We start from the raw sequence: 19,358 nt of genomic DNA on the forward strand, positions 1-19,358 counted from the left end.
GACCCGAGCCCCGTCTGACGGGCAGAGGCATGGACGTTATCATCTTTAGGAAAATGCCTCCCTGTGTCTCGAGCCGGTTTCTCCGCAGAGGCATCTTTTTCCCGCTGTGCCTAACTGGTGCTTTGGGTTTGATGAATATTGGAGGTCTACCAGATGGACCGGTCATATCTTAACCCTGGCCCTCCTTTCTCTATCTCTTCGAAGCCTTTCATCTTCACGGCTCACTCCTGGAATAAGAGATTGTTTCTGAGACTAACGACTTCATGGTAGTGCTGTGCTCGGACTACCGGCAAGTAAAAAAAGGCAAGTTGTAACGCAGGATCCTGCTCCTGCCTCGGCGCGCGGTTTGCTGCCGTTATTTCAGATCCACCAGTTTCTCTTTGTTACTTGGATCTACCCGGATTCAGAGCCAAGCCCTTAAATTGCTAAGTATCTTCCAGCCCACGAAGTCAGCGCTTCGCCATGTCAGCCGTAATACGTTGTACGGATTTAGAAAATCCCTACGCATGTGAAGTACCTAGCCTGCAAATCGTCCCAGGTCTGCACTGGAACCGGAGTTCGCAACGCGGCTCCGCAGAGCCCAGCGCTCGCGCGGGGATCATCGCGATGCGTTTTCGTTTAGGTTATGTTAGGCGTACTCCTAACCTTGGCTGGGATCAAAATTTGAGTTTCCCTTAGATCAGGGTCTGGAAGGCTGTAAACCTGAAGGGCTTCTTCCAGAAACCCCATGCACGTGGGATGGTTTCTAAGCTGCGCTCTGATGTTTACAGAGCACTCCAGCTCTCCCCATTAACATACAACTGTATAAGACAGGTTGAACTCCATTAGGAGCTAAATTTAGTGACTCGCTAACTTCTCTTTGATATGTTTTTATAATTTCATTGTATTATGACACTTGGTTTTAAATTTGCATGAGTAAATGAGCCTCTCACTAAGTCAGGTAAAAAGATTTTTCACTTATCTACCATGAAATAAGACATTAAAAAGATAGTACGAGTAGAAAGCGATGCATCCTTGATATATTTAGTTTACTTTTTTTTTTTTAAACTGTGCTGACTGAACATTTCTAACTGTTAATGATACAATACAGCTGTTTGTACCGCTTTAACAGGCTGAATAATTATGAAAACATTTTGTAATTAATTTAGTATTTTGTGGGGAAACCATATTTTTTGAAAATACAAATTCACATTTAATTACATTCCCAATCCAAATCATAAGACACGGCGAGTGAAAACCGGCCTTTTGTGGTTCACCTCGAAACGGTAAAGTCCGTGGATGCGATTAACACTAGCGAACAACTTCGACTGGCGTTTCCATACCTCGTTTAATAAGCTTCCTGCAGGATTGCGTAAAAACACGCGCTGGTCAGAGAAGCTCCCGCGGGCGGTTGAAGATCAGCCCGCACGCCTTCATCCCTGCCGTCACAGGGACTTCCACCGGCCTCTGTATCACTGACGTGGATTTATGGTCTATTTTTAATATATATCTGAACTTCTATTCAGGGTGACCTTGGCAAGACCTGAGCAACTTTGAGATCTGTGCTTTAAGGGTGGTTTTCCCTTCTCCTTTCCTATCTGAGAAGAGGAGAGGGACCACCCAAGCTCTCGCCGCCGGTGAGATTTGGGGGGGATGTATTTGAGGGAGGCCGGTGGGGCAAGAGCATCCCTCTGGTTCGAACGGGCAATGAGCAGTGAGGAGACGGCACCGATGCTCGTTCGGTCCTGACCTGGGCTCTGGTGACGAGCTCACGTGGAGGTGAAAGTCCCTCTTGATTACCCGGCTGTTTGGCTCTCCCCATCTCTCTTGACGTCACCGTTTTTAATCTGTTTGTGTTATTGATTTTTTTTCTTTTTCCCCGCCATTTCATTAATAGTGACAGATGCTTTTAATTAAAAAGAAAAGACAAAACAAAATCCCGAGTAAAACAAAAAGAGAATATTCTAATTTGGTGTGACATTATGAGGCAGAATGGCTCCTGGCATGCAAGGTACGGAAAAGGTCATCTTCCACGGCTACAGCCTTTTGCAACGGTGGAATTAAGTTCAAACTCAGGCTGGTTTTGAAGTCTTAAGTCTCTCCGGGGATTCCTTTCATAACATCTTCGAACTGGATAACACTACAGTAAATGAAATACACTGCACTGGATTAAAGGGTTATTTCCCCTGTGTGTCAAGCTGACACAGAATACCAAACCTCAGGTTGCCTCCGAGTTGTCTCTATCTGCTGATACCCTCTGCTTTACATAACAGCTCTTGGAGTTTTCGCAGGGAAGTTTGGCGACTATTTATTCAGCTTCGCCGCTCGGTGAATGCGGAACAATTTTATGCAGCAAGGCACCAAAATAAAGCAGCTAAATGGGAAGAAATTTAATGGGCTTAAAAACGTGAAGGAAGTGATGCAGGGAAGAGCAGAGCTGCCTCTTCAGGTCTATTATGCTGCTCTATAATTTATACCGAAATACAAAATATAGAGCTCTCTGCACTGCCACTCGTGTTTAGCGGCACAGAGCCTGCAGTAACAACAGGGTATGATATATGCTACTGCGCTCTTATCTGACTGTACCAACAGTTAAAATTTGTTAAGGATCATTTGCAATGTGTTTTGTTGTAGAACAAATGTTCATTTTGACTTTGAACTTGGTGTATGCTGTAGCTTGCGCAGATTGCGTTTAGCACCGGGTAACCAAACCGCTGCCATCTGCACAGTGCCAGGGACCACCGTGGCTCAGCTCCAGAGCACGTCCCTCCGTCTCCGCGCTGGAGAAAGGATGCGTGGCTTTAAATATCGGAGCATCGGCTCCTCCGGCTCCGTCGTGACGTGCCGCAGCCGGCCGCCCCGTGCCTGGGGTGAAGCGGCGGGGTGGTGGGTCGGTCCCGGGGAAGGCGGCGTCTCCGAGCCGGGGATGGCAGATTGCAGTGGGTGCGCGTTGAACCCGCTCTGAAACTGCAGAAATTGTCTCGGTTCTTCCTTTTCCCCGCCAAAACACTGATTAAAGGCCACTCTGAAATTACGGGGAGCCTCTGAAACGCTAACCGTGCATTAACTTTTCTGACAATTAAAAAGAAGAAAACTATTTCTTCTCCCTTCTTGCCGCCTCCTGTTTTATTTTGTTGGAGGCGACCCACGGCTGGCTGGGTCATAGGGAAAACTGGAGTTGTCTTGGGAAGCGTATGTATAAGAGAAAATGCATCCCCCGTATCCCTGATACTTTTTGGGTTGGTAAAAATAGGGCGCTGTGCTCCGTGTGTCGATGCGTACCTCTGGTTTCTGTTCTCTGCATTGAATCTATCTTCCGCCTCTACGGCTCGGCATCCTCCCGCATCGGTTTTCTCTGGATGTACTTACGGATACCGCTGGCAAAACCACCGCCAACTGCTGCTCCTCTCAACCAGCCCCGAAACCCTCTCCTGGCAGCGTGCGGGATCGGCGAGGGCTGCTGCCCGCGCTGCCTGCTCTCCGCGAGGATGGGGGAGAGGCTGCGTTTCCTCTCCCCGGTCGTGCTCTCGCTCTGCTGGGTTAATGGAAAATTGCAAACGCGGTTTGTCTCCGTTAGGTTTTGGGATCAGGTGCGGTCTGGCCGGGACGTGCACGCCGACCTTGGGCTGCGTGGAAGTCGTTCCAGCAGGAGTTGTGTGTGCTGGCGGGGGTTTCGGCTGGCGTGCTCCTCGAGGAGGTGTCTCTACAGGCGTCGGGTTCCTCTGTTTCCGAGCGTTATTCACATATAAACACCCACGCGCATTAAAAACATGTGGGAAATGGTAGTTTCAGGTTTCTGCTGTCCATGAGTAATTCAAATCAACAGCGTTTTTAGATTTACCTCTTAGTGAACAATCTGGGGGGAGAAGCAAGGGCAGGGAATCTGCACGTGCTGCTTTTCTGGGTGGGTTGGTTGGTTGGAGGCAGCCGCGCGTTCCCGCGCTGCAGCCTCTGAGACAGCCTGCGTCTTTCCGGGAGGTCTGAAATCTCTCTGGAAAAGCTGGGACATATTGAAAATATGCTCCGAGCTTTAGCACTTCCTCCAGATTATTTCTTCAAGTATTTAAAAATATATTTTATAACACTAAAATAAATGTTAATGAGTCTGCATTGCTTACGGCTAACAATAGTATTTCTATTTAAATACAGCAGCCTTGCAGGGCGTTCAGCGGTGGAGGAGCTGTGTGAGGAGACCTGGCTTTTTGTTTCTGACTTGATCCTTGATGTCTTGAACAGTTTTATTCTCTTGTGCTTTACTTTCCGCGTTCTGCTAAATAGCAATGAAAAGCTTCCTTCCTTTGTTAAAGCGCCTAGGATTTAGCAAAGGCCACTGGGCAAGTGTTAAATACAGAGCTGGTTATAAAAAATGTTATTTAGCATTATGTTTATACCTCTTCAATGTCAGCATGTATTTTTAGATATCACTTGCGGTGACCTTTGTGCTTTTCCAACCAAATGAGGACAGTCCTTGACTCAGGTTTGGTTTTTCTTCTTCGCTAGCAGCGTGGCATCTTCTAACTAATTTTGTAAATACGCTTTTTTTTGGGGTGCTTTCGGTGTTCGGGCTGGGGCTCGCGGTGCTGGCGATGCCAGTTGCGTGCAGAAGATGGGAGAGTTGTCATGAGAAAAATAGCAATGGGGAAATCAATCCCTCTTGCGTTCGTTCTTTTTTTTTTTTCCCCCCTGTTACTTACAACCAAATTGTATTTTAAGGATCTCAACCTGCCACGTTAAACGGACAGTGACTGGGGGAGGTGGCCCAAGGCGCTGCACCCGCTGACTCGGCAGCCTTAAAGGGTCTGTACGGGAGCGGGGCACGGAGCCGGTGGGGGGGGAGAGGTGTAGGAGTAAATGGGATGGCAGGAATTCAACCTTGGCATCGCGTCAAAGGCACCGAGCCCTTCTCGGAGCAGCTGCGTACCCCGTGACTGCGGGGAGCCAAATGGTTTGTTTGTGTGTTTACATGGATGTGTGGGTCTGTGTAGGGGAAAACCACTTAGCAGAAATTCTGCTATTAAAGCAGATGGTGGGAGATTAATCTGGTTTTTAGGGGGGTACTTGCTGGTACGGTGACCAAATTATTAATTCCTTCCTGTGCTAGGAGTCCTTTCATCGTTACAGGGTGCGGGTGAATTGCGTTTCCCGAAACTCTCGGCTCCTTCCTTGCTTTCTCAAAAGCCGTTCGTTGAGCTGGTGTAGTGCTTTGGGAAGCAAAAGAGCGTTTGTTAGGCTTTGTCGCTGCCGTTTTGCTACCCGTACTCCTTCCACGCCGTCCTCTGCTCGAGCCTTTCCAGGGGCTCCCACGTAGCCGCGACCCATTTCGGTTCCACGGGCAGCCTGGTTTGGCCTGCCCGCCCTCCTGCAAACCAGTGGAAGCCCCTTCGCTGCTCTTCAAATACTGGTTCTCATGTTAGATTTATTTTTTTTCCCCTTCCATTTTAGAAATTGCTCTTTTTTTTTTTTCCCCCCTGCCGTATCACTGACAGCTGCATTCTCCTTGACAGTTGTGATATTTGTATGTGTGCATGAAAACAGTAGGAAGCATTTATGTAGGTGTCACTAATTTAATTTAATTTAATCTGATATGTATGTATAGAGAGGACTGTTCTGCACTAAAGTGCTTCTCTTTATCTTACAGTCTCCATCGTCGTCAAATACAACTCCTTTCATTCTCCTCTTCCATTCACCTACCCAAAGACCAAATCTGGAAATAGTAACCAAAAGAGAAGCCCACGTCATACACAAAGCAGGGAAAGGTTGAAGTAATTTAAGGGTAAGTAATTTTCTTATTCTAACTTTGTGTGTAAAGCTACAACAGTAAGTGCGAGGCTGCGTGAAGAAGCATATACGCGGCTGCTTTATGTGCAAAATGGGAAAAATGACTGAAATGCAGATTTGGTGATGACAGAAAGGTGTAGCAGCACCTTTTGCAGGTGAGAGAGCGCCCGGAACGGCAGCGTGCGGGGAGCCTTGAATGTTGGCACCATTTCTTCTTGCCCTGCTTCGATCTGCGCTCGCGCCTGGGTGAAGGCGGTGGTTCTGCACAGCGCCTGGGCCTGGGCTTCGCCTGCGTTAGGCCGGTCTGAAAGAGCTTTCCAGCGAGAAGGAGCTGGGAGTTGGGCGTCTCCTGCTACTGAAGAGCTCTTGTCGTTTCCTTCTATTTTTTCCACTTAAAACATTGCTCAGCTACGGTAGATGAGCGGTTTGCGTGGTGCAGGGGGTTTTGGCTTGCTCTTGCTTTCTGCGATCCCCTTGGTTTTGTGGGCTCCGCGCAATTTTCCTGGAGAGCAACCTGGCAGTGCCTGCGCTGGGATTTTCCGAAGGAAAGGGTTGATGGGGGCTGGAGGAGGGACAAACCCGAACGGCAGAGCGAGGAGGGCCTCTCGGTGGAAATGTTTGCCTTAAGGCTTTTCTTTTGCTGTGAGGGTGGTGAATAAGATAGGAGGAGATAGAAAATCAGCGTTTGTGAAATTCAGAACCCTGGCTGAAGCATTAGTAATCTCCAAATGTTAGGGAATGCGTTTTCCCACCCTAGTCCCAGATCTGTGCCTGCATATATTGCATTTCCACACATGTTCTTTCATAGATGGACAGGATATGCATTCGCTTACATTTGAGAACTTAGCTTTAAACATCTGGGTTTTCTGGTTTATTGCTGCCTTTTTTTTTTTTTTTTTTTTTTTTTTTACCCCTGCAATGTTTGTTCATGTAAAATTCATATCTGGGAAGGGCATCTTAACTCCCTGCTTCTGAGTCAAAAAGGGAAAGTATGGAAGTGAAAAGAGAGATTGTATCATTTAAGAAATATGATTCATGAATTAATCCTCGTCTGCTACACCATCTGTGGCATGTGTTTCAATACAAAAATCCTGTTTTTATATCTCTTTAAAAAGCTTTCTTCTTGCTGGCTGCCTGACTTTTCTGCAACGCTAATGGGGAATTAGGCTTCTTTTTGGGGAGAGAGTGGTGATTTTTATTCGCGGCTCGGGCAGGGGGCCTCAATCTGTGTCCAAGCCGTAGGTCGTCGATGGGGATGCAGAGCCCCGTTTTTTTTGGGGGGGGTGCCAGCTCTCTGCGTAATGCCGTGAGCCTGACGTTGCGGGCAACGCCTGTACGCGACTGCTTTTTGCGCTGGAAGCGCGGCTGGGTCTTCCGCCGCCGTGGCGGGGATGGTGCGAGGGATGGGCAGCCATGGGCAGGAATTGCAGGCAGCTGTCTACATCGTTTTGCACGGGAGTGATAAAATAAGTGGTTGTTTCGAAAAGTGGACGAGCAGGGTATTTTGTATTTGGTGCTCAGGAAAATAAGGGATCCGCATCCTCTGGTTCCTAGTAGTGGTTTTGTGATCTTTTTGTAGATATAGAGAAAGGGGGGGTTGCCCATCATCACCCCAAAGCAGAGCTGCTGCGCTTTGTGCCTTCATGAGAAATGGAGAATGAATGGGCACTGGGGGGGTTTGGGGAAAATACTGGAAAAGGGTCTCCTTTTTCTAATCCGATTCCTTGAATTGTTCTCCAGCTTTTTACAGGGAACTACTTTCCTTTTTAAATGTATTTCGAAGGTTTCTGTTCCTGAAGCAGTACACCAGGTTTGCTGCCGGAGTCACCCCCAAGGTGTGTGAGCCTTTTTCCTCCTTCATGGAGAGGGTCCCCGAGCAGGACAGCGTTTCAGCACGCGCATCCATCATCCATCATCCATCCCTTTCCTGGACTGATCCCTTTTCTGGACCAGGGCATCTTGCTGCCTAGGATTGCCCCATCAATTTTTTTCCTCTGTTTCACGTGGGACGCTGGTAAAAGCTTAGAGTGTTTGTTCTGGAGGAGAATCCCAAGGCGGTGGCGATGGTGGATGGACGTTGCCTTTACCGTGGCTCGTGGTGGCCTCGGCTAGCGGCACGGCGACGCACCCGCGCGGCCGCAGCCTCTTCTCTGCCAGTGTCGCTAATGTACTGTAAGTACAGCTCCAGTGAGCTCCCAGGCACTGATAACGCTGATAGATGGAGGTTATCCAGGAACTCAGTACCGATGGTGAAATATTGCGGGTTTATTGCCTTTCCATTCATTTTATTTTCACGCCTTTCTGCCTTCCTGACTCATTGCCGTTCAGCCTCTGCTTGCAATTTCTATTTGCTGCGGTTAACACCCACTGGACAAGACGAGAGCGTGGCAAAGCACTGATGCTTGCAACTGCTTTTGGAGCTTTTTTTTTTTTATTAATTGAGTATCTAAAGCTAGGACCAGTGACGGAAGGGAAAACGTTAGCGATGCCTTTTGTCAGAAGCATGAATAAAGTATTAAAATGAAGGAGGAACAGAAGAAGTGCCTGTTGCGTTGTGCGTGGCAGGCTGGCGTGAGAAGTTGGCGTGAAAAGTCTTGCTGCCGTCCCCGTGTCCGACATAGGCTGAACCCAAACGCCTCCTGGCTGAGGCTGGCCGCTGAGACGGGGTTGACGGTGGGAGATGCTCTGCCCCGCACCCAGAGCCCATATAGGCTCTTGCCTGGGCCCTAAGAAACGTTTTCCCTTGCCCCTCCGCTATCACAAAGCCCCGTCTGCCCGCTCCTTGGGCAACCCTTGGACATGCAGGCGCTTCACGACGCGAGAAGCGAACTCCACAAGCAGCGAGTGCCCTGGCGCTGCCGTAAATAGCTGCGTGGTGAAGGAAAATAACGTCAGCAGTGGTTCAGCGAAGGCGTAACCCAGACTGGAATTAGGCTGAATTAGATACTTGTGCGTGGAAAATACTGCCCAGAATCAGCACGCAGCTTTCTTGTCCATCCAGGTCACGCATGCGGACGCACAGACACACCTTGTCTTCCGTGGCTTTTGCTAGTAGCTCTGGCTAGCTTCTCGTATGCCTTTACAATATTTTTGCAATTTTGCATATTCCTTAATTGCTTTAATCTGAGTTTCTAAGCTTGTTTGCCATTCTTTGCCCGCTCCCTGCGGAAGTCTGGGAAGCAGGGATTGTTTCCTGGGCTCTGTTGTGCAAACCTCTCCCTCCGTCAGGCGTGCGCTCGCTCCCTCCTGCGCCGGCTGACGCTGGCCGCTGCAGAGGCAATCCCGTTGCCACGCTCTCCATAAAATGAGGGTTACGGGCTTTGTCCCTTGAGAAGATCCTGTGCTTTACTTACGTGGCTAGCGGTAGTGTTTTGCGAAAAAAACTTTCAGACCCCACAGAAGCTCTGCTGGTAAAAAAAACCCAACAAAACCAACAAGCGGTAAACCGAACAAATTCCACCAGAAATGGGAAAAGAGGAGCAGTCCGAGCATTTTGATAAGGGTATTCCATTAGCCGTGGTTTTTACTTTTTATTTTAGGCTCTGATTAAAACTCAGCAGCTTTTATTTAAAGAAAAAAACCCCAAGAAATGTTTATGCTCAGACCCTTATTTCCACCACAGCGTGAATTTGTAAACGAAGGGCTCCGGTGAATCCCCCCCTCCGGCTTCTCCTCCCTCCCTCTGCAAGGTCCCCCCTGATGAGCGAGGGTCCCCGCTCGTTAGCAGCTGCGGCTGGGAGGGTGACGATGCTCGGCGGTGGAGGACACGTGACGGCAGCCGGTTTCTTGCGGGAAGCTAATGAAGAGATGAGAAGCATCGATTCACCATCTATTTGTTAGGACCCCAGCGAAACAGCTGTTTGTTTCTCATAAACAATTATGCCAAGACGGAAATTGGCTTGTGTCTGTACGTACTTTTTGGATGGGGAAAATTAAGCAGTAATAGCTGGAAAAATAATATGGGCTATGAGATAATAGATGCCTAAGGGATAAAATTAAACAGTACTTTACAACGAAGGAAGAGGTTTTGGCAATAAATAGTTTGCGTTTGACTTCTTTTTGTTTGCCAGAGGACTGATGTTGTTTTGGAGAGGTTGTCCTGGGATGTATTTCCCAAACAGACATAGGAAAACAGTGAAGGTCGTTTTGTTGGCGTTTGTTGGTTTTTGGTTTTTTTTTTCTTAATTCCTCCCGAGAAGGATGGTGCCAAGGCCACGGTGTGGCTCTCACCGCCGGCACGGTCGGCGGGTTGGCTGTGACGGGGACACAGACACCGGGGCTTGCTTCGAGAAACGTGCAGAAGGGTCTTTAGAAGAAACCAGCACGGTTCACCAAAGCAAGTGGGAATGGGAGTTGGTTTAAATGCCATAGGCAGCCCCAAAAGCTCAGGAAGGGGAGGTGGCACGTTTGGCACCCCGAGGGGCTCCGAGCAGAGTTTATCCACGAGCTGCGCGTGTGCCGGTGTTGCCAACCACAATGGCAGTGGGATTTGGTTTTGTTCTGCCATCCCTTTGCTACGTGCTTTTCTGTAACTGCTCCCTGAGCGCCTGGCTAAGGGTACGTCGTGGTAGTTTGGAAATGCCGTTTTCTCCATCTCAGGTGGCCGGTACCGCCGTCTCCTTCGACTCGTCCGTAGGGGATATGCTGCCAGGCCAGGTGAACGCCTTGGTTGTCTCCTGGTGCTGAGGGCGAACATCCCCGCGAGCGCAGGGCTTGCTCCATGCTGCGAGTCGCCTGGGTGCCACCGCGGGCAGGACTCGGTTCCTCTTCGTGTGCGGGAAATAAAAGCCCGGTTCAAACAGGGCTGCGAAGCCTAATCCTACCTTCCCGAGGACGGATCCGGGTGCAGCAGGTCAAGATCCGAGATCTTCAGCCCAGGCTCGTCCCTGCTATCAGCTTTTCATTTCACAGACCTCGGGGAAAGCCTCCCTGCCAGGTGGGAGAATTTCCGAGGCGTGTACGGGGCTCGGGGGAGAGTCCCGAGGTGCAAAGTGCCTGCCGGCCCCATTAGCTGAAGTGGGACTCGGGGGTGCTCAGCACCTCTGCAAATGAGGCCAAACCGTCTAGTGCATTGAAAATGAAATCATTAAGTCGCCGTTGCATTAAGACTCTGTTTTTATTCATGGAGTGTAATGTGATTCATTTGCCCTTTTGCTCTCATGTTGAGAAGGCAGTCATCTAGTATGCATCGCTGGCTGCAGGGAGAGCTGTATTTTTTTTTATTTTTTTTTTAATTTTTTCATGTGCGTGAGGGAGCAGACATTTTCATCAAGTGCAGAGTGGCCACAGAGTTGAGACTCTTCTGTTTTCTCAGTGGTCTCGGAGGCCAGTGCCTGCTGCGCTCTCGCAGCCCTGTTCGTGGGAGCATTAAGCTCAGCTCATCTCTCCCTCTCTACGCCGCGGGGTGAGGATCCTTTTTCCTGCTCCAGCCCCCTGTAGCAGAGCAGCGCTGGAGCATCGCAGGTGCGGTACGAGAACCCCTGCACCTCGCTCAGGGCCCAGGCTGGAGGCACAAGGGACACGGTGGCACCCGGGGCGCGTTGCCGAGCTCTGGGGGCAACAGCATCCTTTGGTGTCCCGGCGACGCTGAGTCCCTGCCGGCCCCTTGCAGAGGGGCAGGTTGAGGTATTTACAGGGGACCCATGGGTGCCTCAACTCCCACAACCCCGGGCTTATGGACGTGGCGTGGGATCTTGCCGATAGGTGATGGGATGTAGGATGGGACCCTGCTCCGCTTGCCAAACTGATTAAAAAGTGAAGATGATTGGGAGTCCTTGTTGCTGCCGGTCGCCCTGTGCAGTTAACTGCAGCCAAGGGAAATCATTCCTCCTTGGAGTTCAAAGAAGAAACACGGCGAGCGAGGGAAGAGGATAGAATACAAAAGAACAGGGGAAAATGCAATTTTTTAAAAATGCTAACATGGGGAGCATTAACTAAGTCACTAATTCCAAAAGAATGATAATGAGTAAGCCAGTTTGAGTCACTACTTCTCATTGTGGGACAGGATCGGAGCGGCAGCTCCGCGTGTTGGATCTCCGCCTGCAAAACAAGAATTAAGAATTCCCTTCTCAGCCCCGACAATCGTGGCCAGCCCTTTTTAAGCACAAAGCTCTGAACTCTGTCCTGCTGTCAAATTCCAAGTGGTCACAACGCACGGCACAGTGACTGTCTCAAAGTCCTCAGGTGACCCTGGATTTCTAACACTACAGGGTCATAATACATCTAAAAATCATTAAGGTATATTTTAGAAGCGGAAGGCAGGAGGAGAGTTGACTCAACGTGTTGCTTTTCTTTTTTGCCTTGTCCTTTTCTTCCCCCTTTTTATTTTTCCCCCTACGAAGTCTGGAGAGCAAATGGGTGCTAGGAAGGACCAGCTCACCAGAGCCCAGCTCAGCAGCAGCAAACCAGGTCTGAGGTGCAGGCAAGGGAGAGGGCTCTTCCGCAGGAGGGCACGAGCCGGGCGCTTAATTTGGTGATTTTCCCTACACTTTGTCGATGGGGAGGCATAAGAAGAATGGGTCAGGTGTGGAGAAAGATAAGGAGAAAGGGTTTTCAAAAGAGCTTGGAGCCGGGAGCTGTTTGGGAAGGGGAGGGTTTTTGCCTCCAACGATTTGGGTAGACAAAAGAAGAGAGGCGACTTGGAAGCAGGGAGGTAATAATGCCGACCTTCTCCGCTCTTTGTTTTCAACCAAGAAATGCACAAATCGCTGCTGATATTGCTGAGTGGTTTCCTGCTGCTTTGTGGCTTGATTTGGAGCTGCAGCCGTTCCTCGCCCGGTTCCTGACTTGGCGGTGCGGTAGCACAAAAAAAGCGAGCAAATCCTCGCCGGCGGAATTGTAATTGTTCCTTACGCGGTGCCCGCCGGGAGGACCGCTTCACCACCACCTTCACCTTGCATCGCGCTTTAGATCCTGGATGGATTCTGAATAGATTAATGCCTTTTGGAGAGTTCTAGAAAGGTCAAAAACAGAAAAGAGGCTCTAATAGCAGTATAGCAGCCAGCTGGTTGCATTGGGTTTCATTTTACTGCCATAGTAACACCATGAGCCACAGTGTTAATACCGTGCCCACTGAATGCCACTTTCCCCCCCCCCCTTTTTGTCAAGAAACAAGCCCATAAGACGATATTTTCTTCCCGAAGAATTTCTACAAGGCAGTAATAGGTTTTTTGGAGGGGACGGTCCTCGTACCCGGAGATGTAAGGTGGGTAATTTACAAGGCAGTGTGCAAATGCCAAATTGTTAGGCAGAACTGCTGCTGATTTAGAAGGCAGTTAATGCTATAAATGTGCCAAGTGCCAGTAGAGTGTTTCTACAGATGGAATAACTGGAAATATTGGAGAGATTCCAAAGGTTTAATCAAATTCAACCAGGTTTTTTTTTCTTTTTTTTTTTTTTTTTCTAACTGCAGAATTCTCTAAGGGCTGCAAGTTGAAATAGTAGATTATTCCATTGCTTTTAGTACCACGGGGGAGATTTTGGTAGATGAACATAAAGCACGTACTTTCAAGCAAACACGTAAGCGGGTACACAAATCAGGGCAGCAGCGGCAACGCTGCGAAAAGCTGTGCTGGTGGAGTTCAGAGCGAGCATCATCTTTAGACAACCCTGACGAAAGAGTCCTTGGAAGCAGACTGATGGGGTTTCGGTCACGCAGCACAAAGGGAGCGAGGGGAAGGGTTGGTGAAAGTGGGAGCAGCAGTATTGCTGGTCCTGCACCGCGGTTCCGTTGGACACGGGCAGGTTGTGGTGGGATTCTGGGCATGAACATCCTTCTCGTGGCTCGCTGTGCAGCGCTGGGGCATGCATATGTTTCTGCACAGATGCACACCTTCCTCTAGTCTTGTTGACAGCCTTTCCAAGGCTTCTTATTTAGCCAGACCATATGTGCTTGGGCATGGAGATAGCGTGATGTGGAAAGAGCATCGCATTATCCTTGGGCTGCAAACACCAGCAGGAGCATTTCAGAGCAAATTTTGTGTGCAAGGAGATCCAGAGCTCTTGAGCACGCATAACGATCGAATGCGATTTTTTTGCTCGTTTGTCAAAACCAGGTTCCGGAAAGCCATTTCCCTTTGTTCTGTCCCAAAATTAGCTTTCCCTGTCCGTTCCTTAAATGCTCATCCAAAGCGTGGATGAAGGCCACCAGGGAGAGGGGACGTTGCGCGTAAAGCTTTGCCCCTGTAGAAGCGACGTGGGACCAAACTGGGGAGAGGGTTAGAAATTATTCCATGGGGTTTGCCTTGTCGTTGGTACAGAAAATGGAGAGCCCGTCCCCATTGCTGGCAGCAGGGTTTTGTTTCGGGGTGAGGTCGCAGGGCCGTCACCCCCTAAGGGTGCAGACTGCAAGAAGGAGTGTACCAGCAGCGATGCTGTGACAGCGCTGAAGCTTTTATCTTCCTGGGGTTTTTTTGCGTGCCGTTTCTTCAACCACATTTTTTTTTTTTTTGCAGATGGCTTGATTGGATCCATTAATCCATTCATTTATTTATTTTTCATAAGGGAAGAAGAGTTTCTTGCTTTTCCTGGAGTGGTTGGTATTGATCCTCTCTGCTCTCCGCTGCTCTGGAGTTGGGGACCGTCTCCCTCCCAGGCGTTGCCGTACTCTCTGCCTACTTTCTGCGCAGACCCCCGTGTCGCTCTATGCAGTATTTCTCACTGAATAAATTGCTACAAAGCTATTAGCCTCAATGCCACAGTCTGCTGCTCCTGCTTTCCTGCACCCACCTCCACCCCGCAATTGATCCAGCCTGCTGTCTGTTTGCTGCAGTCAAGACTGCCTACTGCTGCTGCGCACAAATTGCTTTAAAATTGAATTGTTTAAAAACGTTTTATAAACATTCCCTCCCCTTTGTGATACTGTCCGTTGTGCCAGCCAGAGCTGGGAGCTTTTACGTGATTTTACCTGGCCGAAGGATGGGGGGAAGATCCTTCGGGTTTTGTGCGATTTTTTTTTTTTTTGATTTTTTTTTTTAAAGTCACTGCAGAAATTAACAACTACATGATTGTGGGAATTGGGTCCCTGATGAAACTGTTGTCTATGGATCTGTGACCTAGATTGTGTATCCCGCTCAAACGATGCACTGGTGTGCCTCAGCTCCTAGCTAGCTCTTGGCTTTGCGGGGACAGGGCTTCGCTCCGTGCTGCGTGCCGCCGAGCGCTCGCCGCCAGCCCCTCGCTGACGCGAGCCTCCCGGTGCTCACACTGACGCGCTGTGCAGCGCTTGCCGGCAGCTTTGTCTCGAGAGGCATCAGGATGATTGTTTTTCTGTTGACGTCGTCTAACTAGAGGCATCTTGGAGATGTTGCCCGTTGCGGTCTGCTTGGAGGTGTTTAACCTTTGTAACGTCCCGGGGTACTGGCAGGTCCGCAGCAGCGTGAGGTTCACGGTGCCCGGGATTTCGGAGTGCATCCTTCCGAAGAACCTGGGGTTTGCGGGAGGGAGGCGAGCGCTACACGGAGCCGAGGGAGATGTGCTCACCTACGTGGGCGTGGATGCGAAAGCTGCTGTAGATACCTCTCACCCGGGGCTGCCTGGCCACGGGAGCACATTTGAGCAAATTACGTAGGGACTCTCTTTGTATCGGGGACAACCACAGCCGTTTTCTGTGCGGATGCAAAAAAGCTTTTGCAAGCGCTACGGGAAGAAGGTTTGGAAGTAGGAATTAATTTTGTAGGTAGTTTTAAGTATCACCCTGAGAAAGGTGTGTGTGTGTACAAAAGGTGGTACAGTGCTTCCAACAGCTGGTGATGTTCCTTTGTTTCTCGTTCGTCATCCGCCCCTCCCAAACTCCTGTTCACTCCAAATGCTCACACAAGAGCCCTTCTGAAGAAATGTTTATCTCGAGTGCTGCTATATCAGGATTCATCGATCTTGTCATAAGATTGTCCACACCGAACTGAAGCTCTACGAGTGGAAGTGTGAGACATCCACTCTGTTCCTCTAGGTCTGTTCTTTGGTGTTGCTGAGAGACTGACTGTGGGGCAGGACTTGGTTGGATCTTACTTTGCGAGATGATCCATCTCAGAACCTCCCTGCCATGGAGTGTCCCAGTTCAGCGTGATGATCTGTCTCCAGGAGATGCCAAGGACCCAGCTAAGCAACTAGAGCAGATTTGTCCTCGGCCCCCTGACACTTTCTTAGCCAGTTTGCAAATTCTTGTGGAAATCTGCCTGAATTAATTCTTCTTCTAGGGTTCCTCCTTCCTGCCCTTGCCCAATGGTCCTTGGTCCTGCACTCTCTGCCTCTGTACCACCCGTTGCGTCTCCTGGGGAATATCCCGGCTATGTCTTTCCGATACTTGCAAGCCTGCTCCTGCAGGAATGTCTTCTGTGCCTAGAGATCCTCCTTTAACTCTTCTCTAACATCTTGTTTGCTGGAAGTGACAGTATAAAAGGGCAGTAGACGTACCTGGCGTTATGAAGTCTAATTGAGTAAGCCTGTGACCTCGCCCTCATAACCCGTCTGCCTACTCTGACCTCCTTCCCCATTGTCTGCTGATGGCAAACGCGATGATGCTGCATCAGACTGAATTTAGGATTATACCATCGTGACGTCTGTACGTGTTTCGTCTTTGGGAATACCTTTGGGCATTTGACATATAATAACGATAATAGGAAACTGGTGTGCTTGGTGGGTCTTACATGGACGACCCTGAAGCTCACCCGGAGAACTTAACCCAGGTGGCGCAAATTTATTTACAAATTTTTGTTCGGACAGGACCACCTTTAAGAGCAGACAGCAATTTCAGTCTCTGCTTAGGTGGTGTCATTTCTGTTGTACTGTCAAGCAGGAGGCTATCATGCTGCTGACATCTACGGCAGGCTCAAAACCAGGCTCAGCAATAAACCATCTATCGGGAAGTTCTTGTTTCACTACTGATCTGGGTCCAGATCTGAGCTAGAGGTGAGGTGCTCCTATCATCATGTTGTGGTCCCAGCCCTACTTCTCATCCTCAAACTCTTTCTTTGCATCTGTTTTTAGATGTTATTATCCCAGGAGTTTTATTTCCTCTCTTCTCCCAAGAAGGAGAGAAATAAATTTGCACAGACAATATCGCGTATCTGTATTTTGCAGTGCTGACCTTGTGTTCCACAGCTAGATGCCGTCCCAAATCTACGTAAGTCTATGTGGTTGTGTCATCCTGCCCTTGTTGGAGGAAACCTCCCCTGAAACTCGCTCGCCTGAGGGGCCATCTGAACCGGGGCAAATTGAGCGCTCCTTGTTGAGGTTTTCCAAGACAGCATCAACAGGAGAGAGCTGGAATCCCACCATCACCCAAAATAAGATCATAAACCAGAATCTCCTCTTTTGGAGGAAGTGCTCCACAGAACAAGGTTTTGAGGCTCTCCCTTAGGTTTTCTGTTAGAACTTACTCATTTTTGCAGGTCTGGTCCTTCATGTGCCCAATGAGGGTCTGTCAATGCCGTCTTTCCCTCAGACTGAACAGAACATTGCTTTCCAAGGAAATATAGAGCATATGTAGGAGAATAACTATCTCTTCCAGTCTGTACTGATTTTCTTTTTTTTCAACTCATCGTGGTTGTTCCTCCTGCCTTACGGCCGACGGGATGGGGGGCATTGGGATGCCCCTGGGGCCAAATCGCCCACCTGGGACCAAATCATCCACCTGGGACCTGCTGCTGCTCTTTGCTCCTCTCCTTCCCCTTTGCACGCCACGTGGTGCTCGTCCTGCGCCTCTTGCCCGGGCAAAGATTTTAGTATTCAGGAAGTTGGGAAGTTTGGCTGTCCTTGGTCTAATTAGTTCGTTAAGCACAGGGGAGCTCAGATCACAGTTCAAATGGCTGTAATTTGAGTGAGCTTGAGACAATGTGAGAGGATTAAGTACTAAAATTATGTCTATTACTTTGGCCAAAAAATAACTATTCAATTTGACTTGAATATTTAATTTTCAGACTGTAAGGGTTAGATATTAATATGGGCTTGGCAGAGAGTTCATCACTTGTAAGACTGCACTGAGAGTTCTTCACGTGCTGAGATCAATGCTTGAAGTCAAGCACGTCTTTCTGGAAATTCTCCTCTGAACAAATAATTGGCCTTAACAAAGAGGTGACTGGGTAAGACTTAATTGCTTATTATTGTAGGAGGTCCTCTTAAATGGTCTGCTGGTCTTAAATCCCGTGGATATCTTGTAAAATTTTGGAGATGGCTTTTCTCAGGGAGGGGAACTGCAAGTGTCTGCCTCCCGTTACCCAGAGCAATACCTTTGCTGGAGGAGATCCACCTCCATGGGTGGCTTCTGCTGGGGGGGGGGCCCATGGGAAGCCCTCCCCGAACGAGCGTGGTAGAAATACAAAGACCCGAATACCCAGGGGATTCAAAATAACGCAATCCGGAGTGAAAGCCTTCGCTTTTCTTTCTTTCGGCGACAGATGTTGGAGTCCAGGTATCGCATGGAGTGGGCTGGAACGGCTGCAGCCCGGCACGGGTGCTGCATTCCTGCCAGCCTCCGCAAGGAAGCCCTGAGTGGTGTTCTCATGGTACCGTGCAGGGCATGGATGAGGGAAAAAACTAATTCTTTGCCTGCCTGAGATGGGTAAATGGAGTATTTTATCTTTTTTTTTTTTTTTCCTTTTTAATATTGTGTGCCTGCATCTATTCCAGTAAGGAAAAACAATGCTAATTGGAGCGTTTTAAGGGGATTGTAGTAAATGGGAAAAAACATTACCAGGCTGAGAAATTTAAAGGGAATTTGGTCAAAATACTAGGGACGGTTTTAGTCAAAATATCTGAGTTTAGGGACTTCCAGGAGTGGTTTTAGTTACTTAAACTTGTTGAGCATGGCGAGAATCAAAGGGTGTTGGTGGCTGATTTCTGCATTAGCTGAGATCGCAGGATCACGCCGGGTGAAGGCAGGGCTGTCCTGCTAGTGCCTTCTGGTGTTCCTGTGAAAGAAGTCAGGTTCGAGCATCACGTAGGTGGGTAATGGATCAAAAATACACAGTTTTGACCTTTCATGCTCCCTGTTGCATCAATGTCTACGACCTGGCCTATCTCTTCAGGTCTGCCCTTTTTCTCCTCTAGCCTGAAGGTTTGCGCTTGAGTGGTTCTCGTACCGGACACCTTTAAATCAAGCAGAGGACGATGCGTTGGGTTCGCCGGCATTTCATTTATTTCTTCTGTGTTTGCTTCTTCGCTTGAAGACCCTCAGCAGGCAAGGGGTTAACAGCATCCTCATGGTTCTTCCAGTTACCCCATCAGGACTGTTTAAAAATTAGCTTCTCCCCACTTACAGCACTATAATTAGGATACAGGAGTTGTGGGGAATGATTTCACAAAGTGACTTGGTGTACTCGCCCATGCACCCCAGGGAGCCAGGCAATTATGCATACATAATTCTACTCTTTGAATATTTTCTCTTTCTCTGCATAATTTCTCTCTATTCATCTTTCCAGTGTCCTTCTGAGATAAACTTAGAAGTCTCAGCTTTCAGAATTTAAAAAAAGATCCTGTGCCTGCATGTGCACTATTTGCATTTAAACCAGCAGCCGTTCTCCGGGATGGAGTGGAGGGGTGAGGCCGGGGAGGAGGGTGAAGGAGCCAACGAAGGGAAGCAGGAGAAGGGAGAAGCCCTGCGATAC

The 19,358-nt window shown here is 48.9% G+C and overlaps 1 protein-coding gene across 2 annotated transcripts in view; it reads left to right on the forward strand.

The window, feature by feature from the left end:
• NEXMIF (neurite extension and migration factor) overlaps positions 1–19,358 on the forward strand; it is a 162,605-nt gene that overhangs the window by 107,605 nt on the left and 35,642 nt on the right. For both annotated transcript variants that reach the window (XM_075763686.1, XM_075763685.1), the window contains exon 2: positions 5,618–5,752. The gene's annotated coding sequence lies outside the window, so the exon portion shown is untranslated. The remainder of the gene's footprint in view (positions 1–5,617; positions 5,753–19,358) is intronic.

Source organism: Balearica regulorum, chromosome 11 (assembly GCF_011004875.1).
Source record: "Balearica regulorum gibbericeps isolate bBalReg1 chromosome 11, bBalReg1.pri, whole genome shotgun sequence".
NCBI classification, from domain to species: domain Eukaryota; kingdom Metazoa; phylum Chordata; class Aves; order Gruiformes; family Gruidae; genus Balearica; species Balearica regulorum.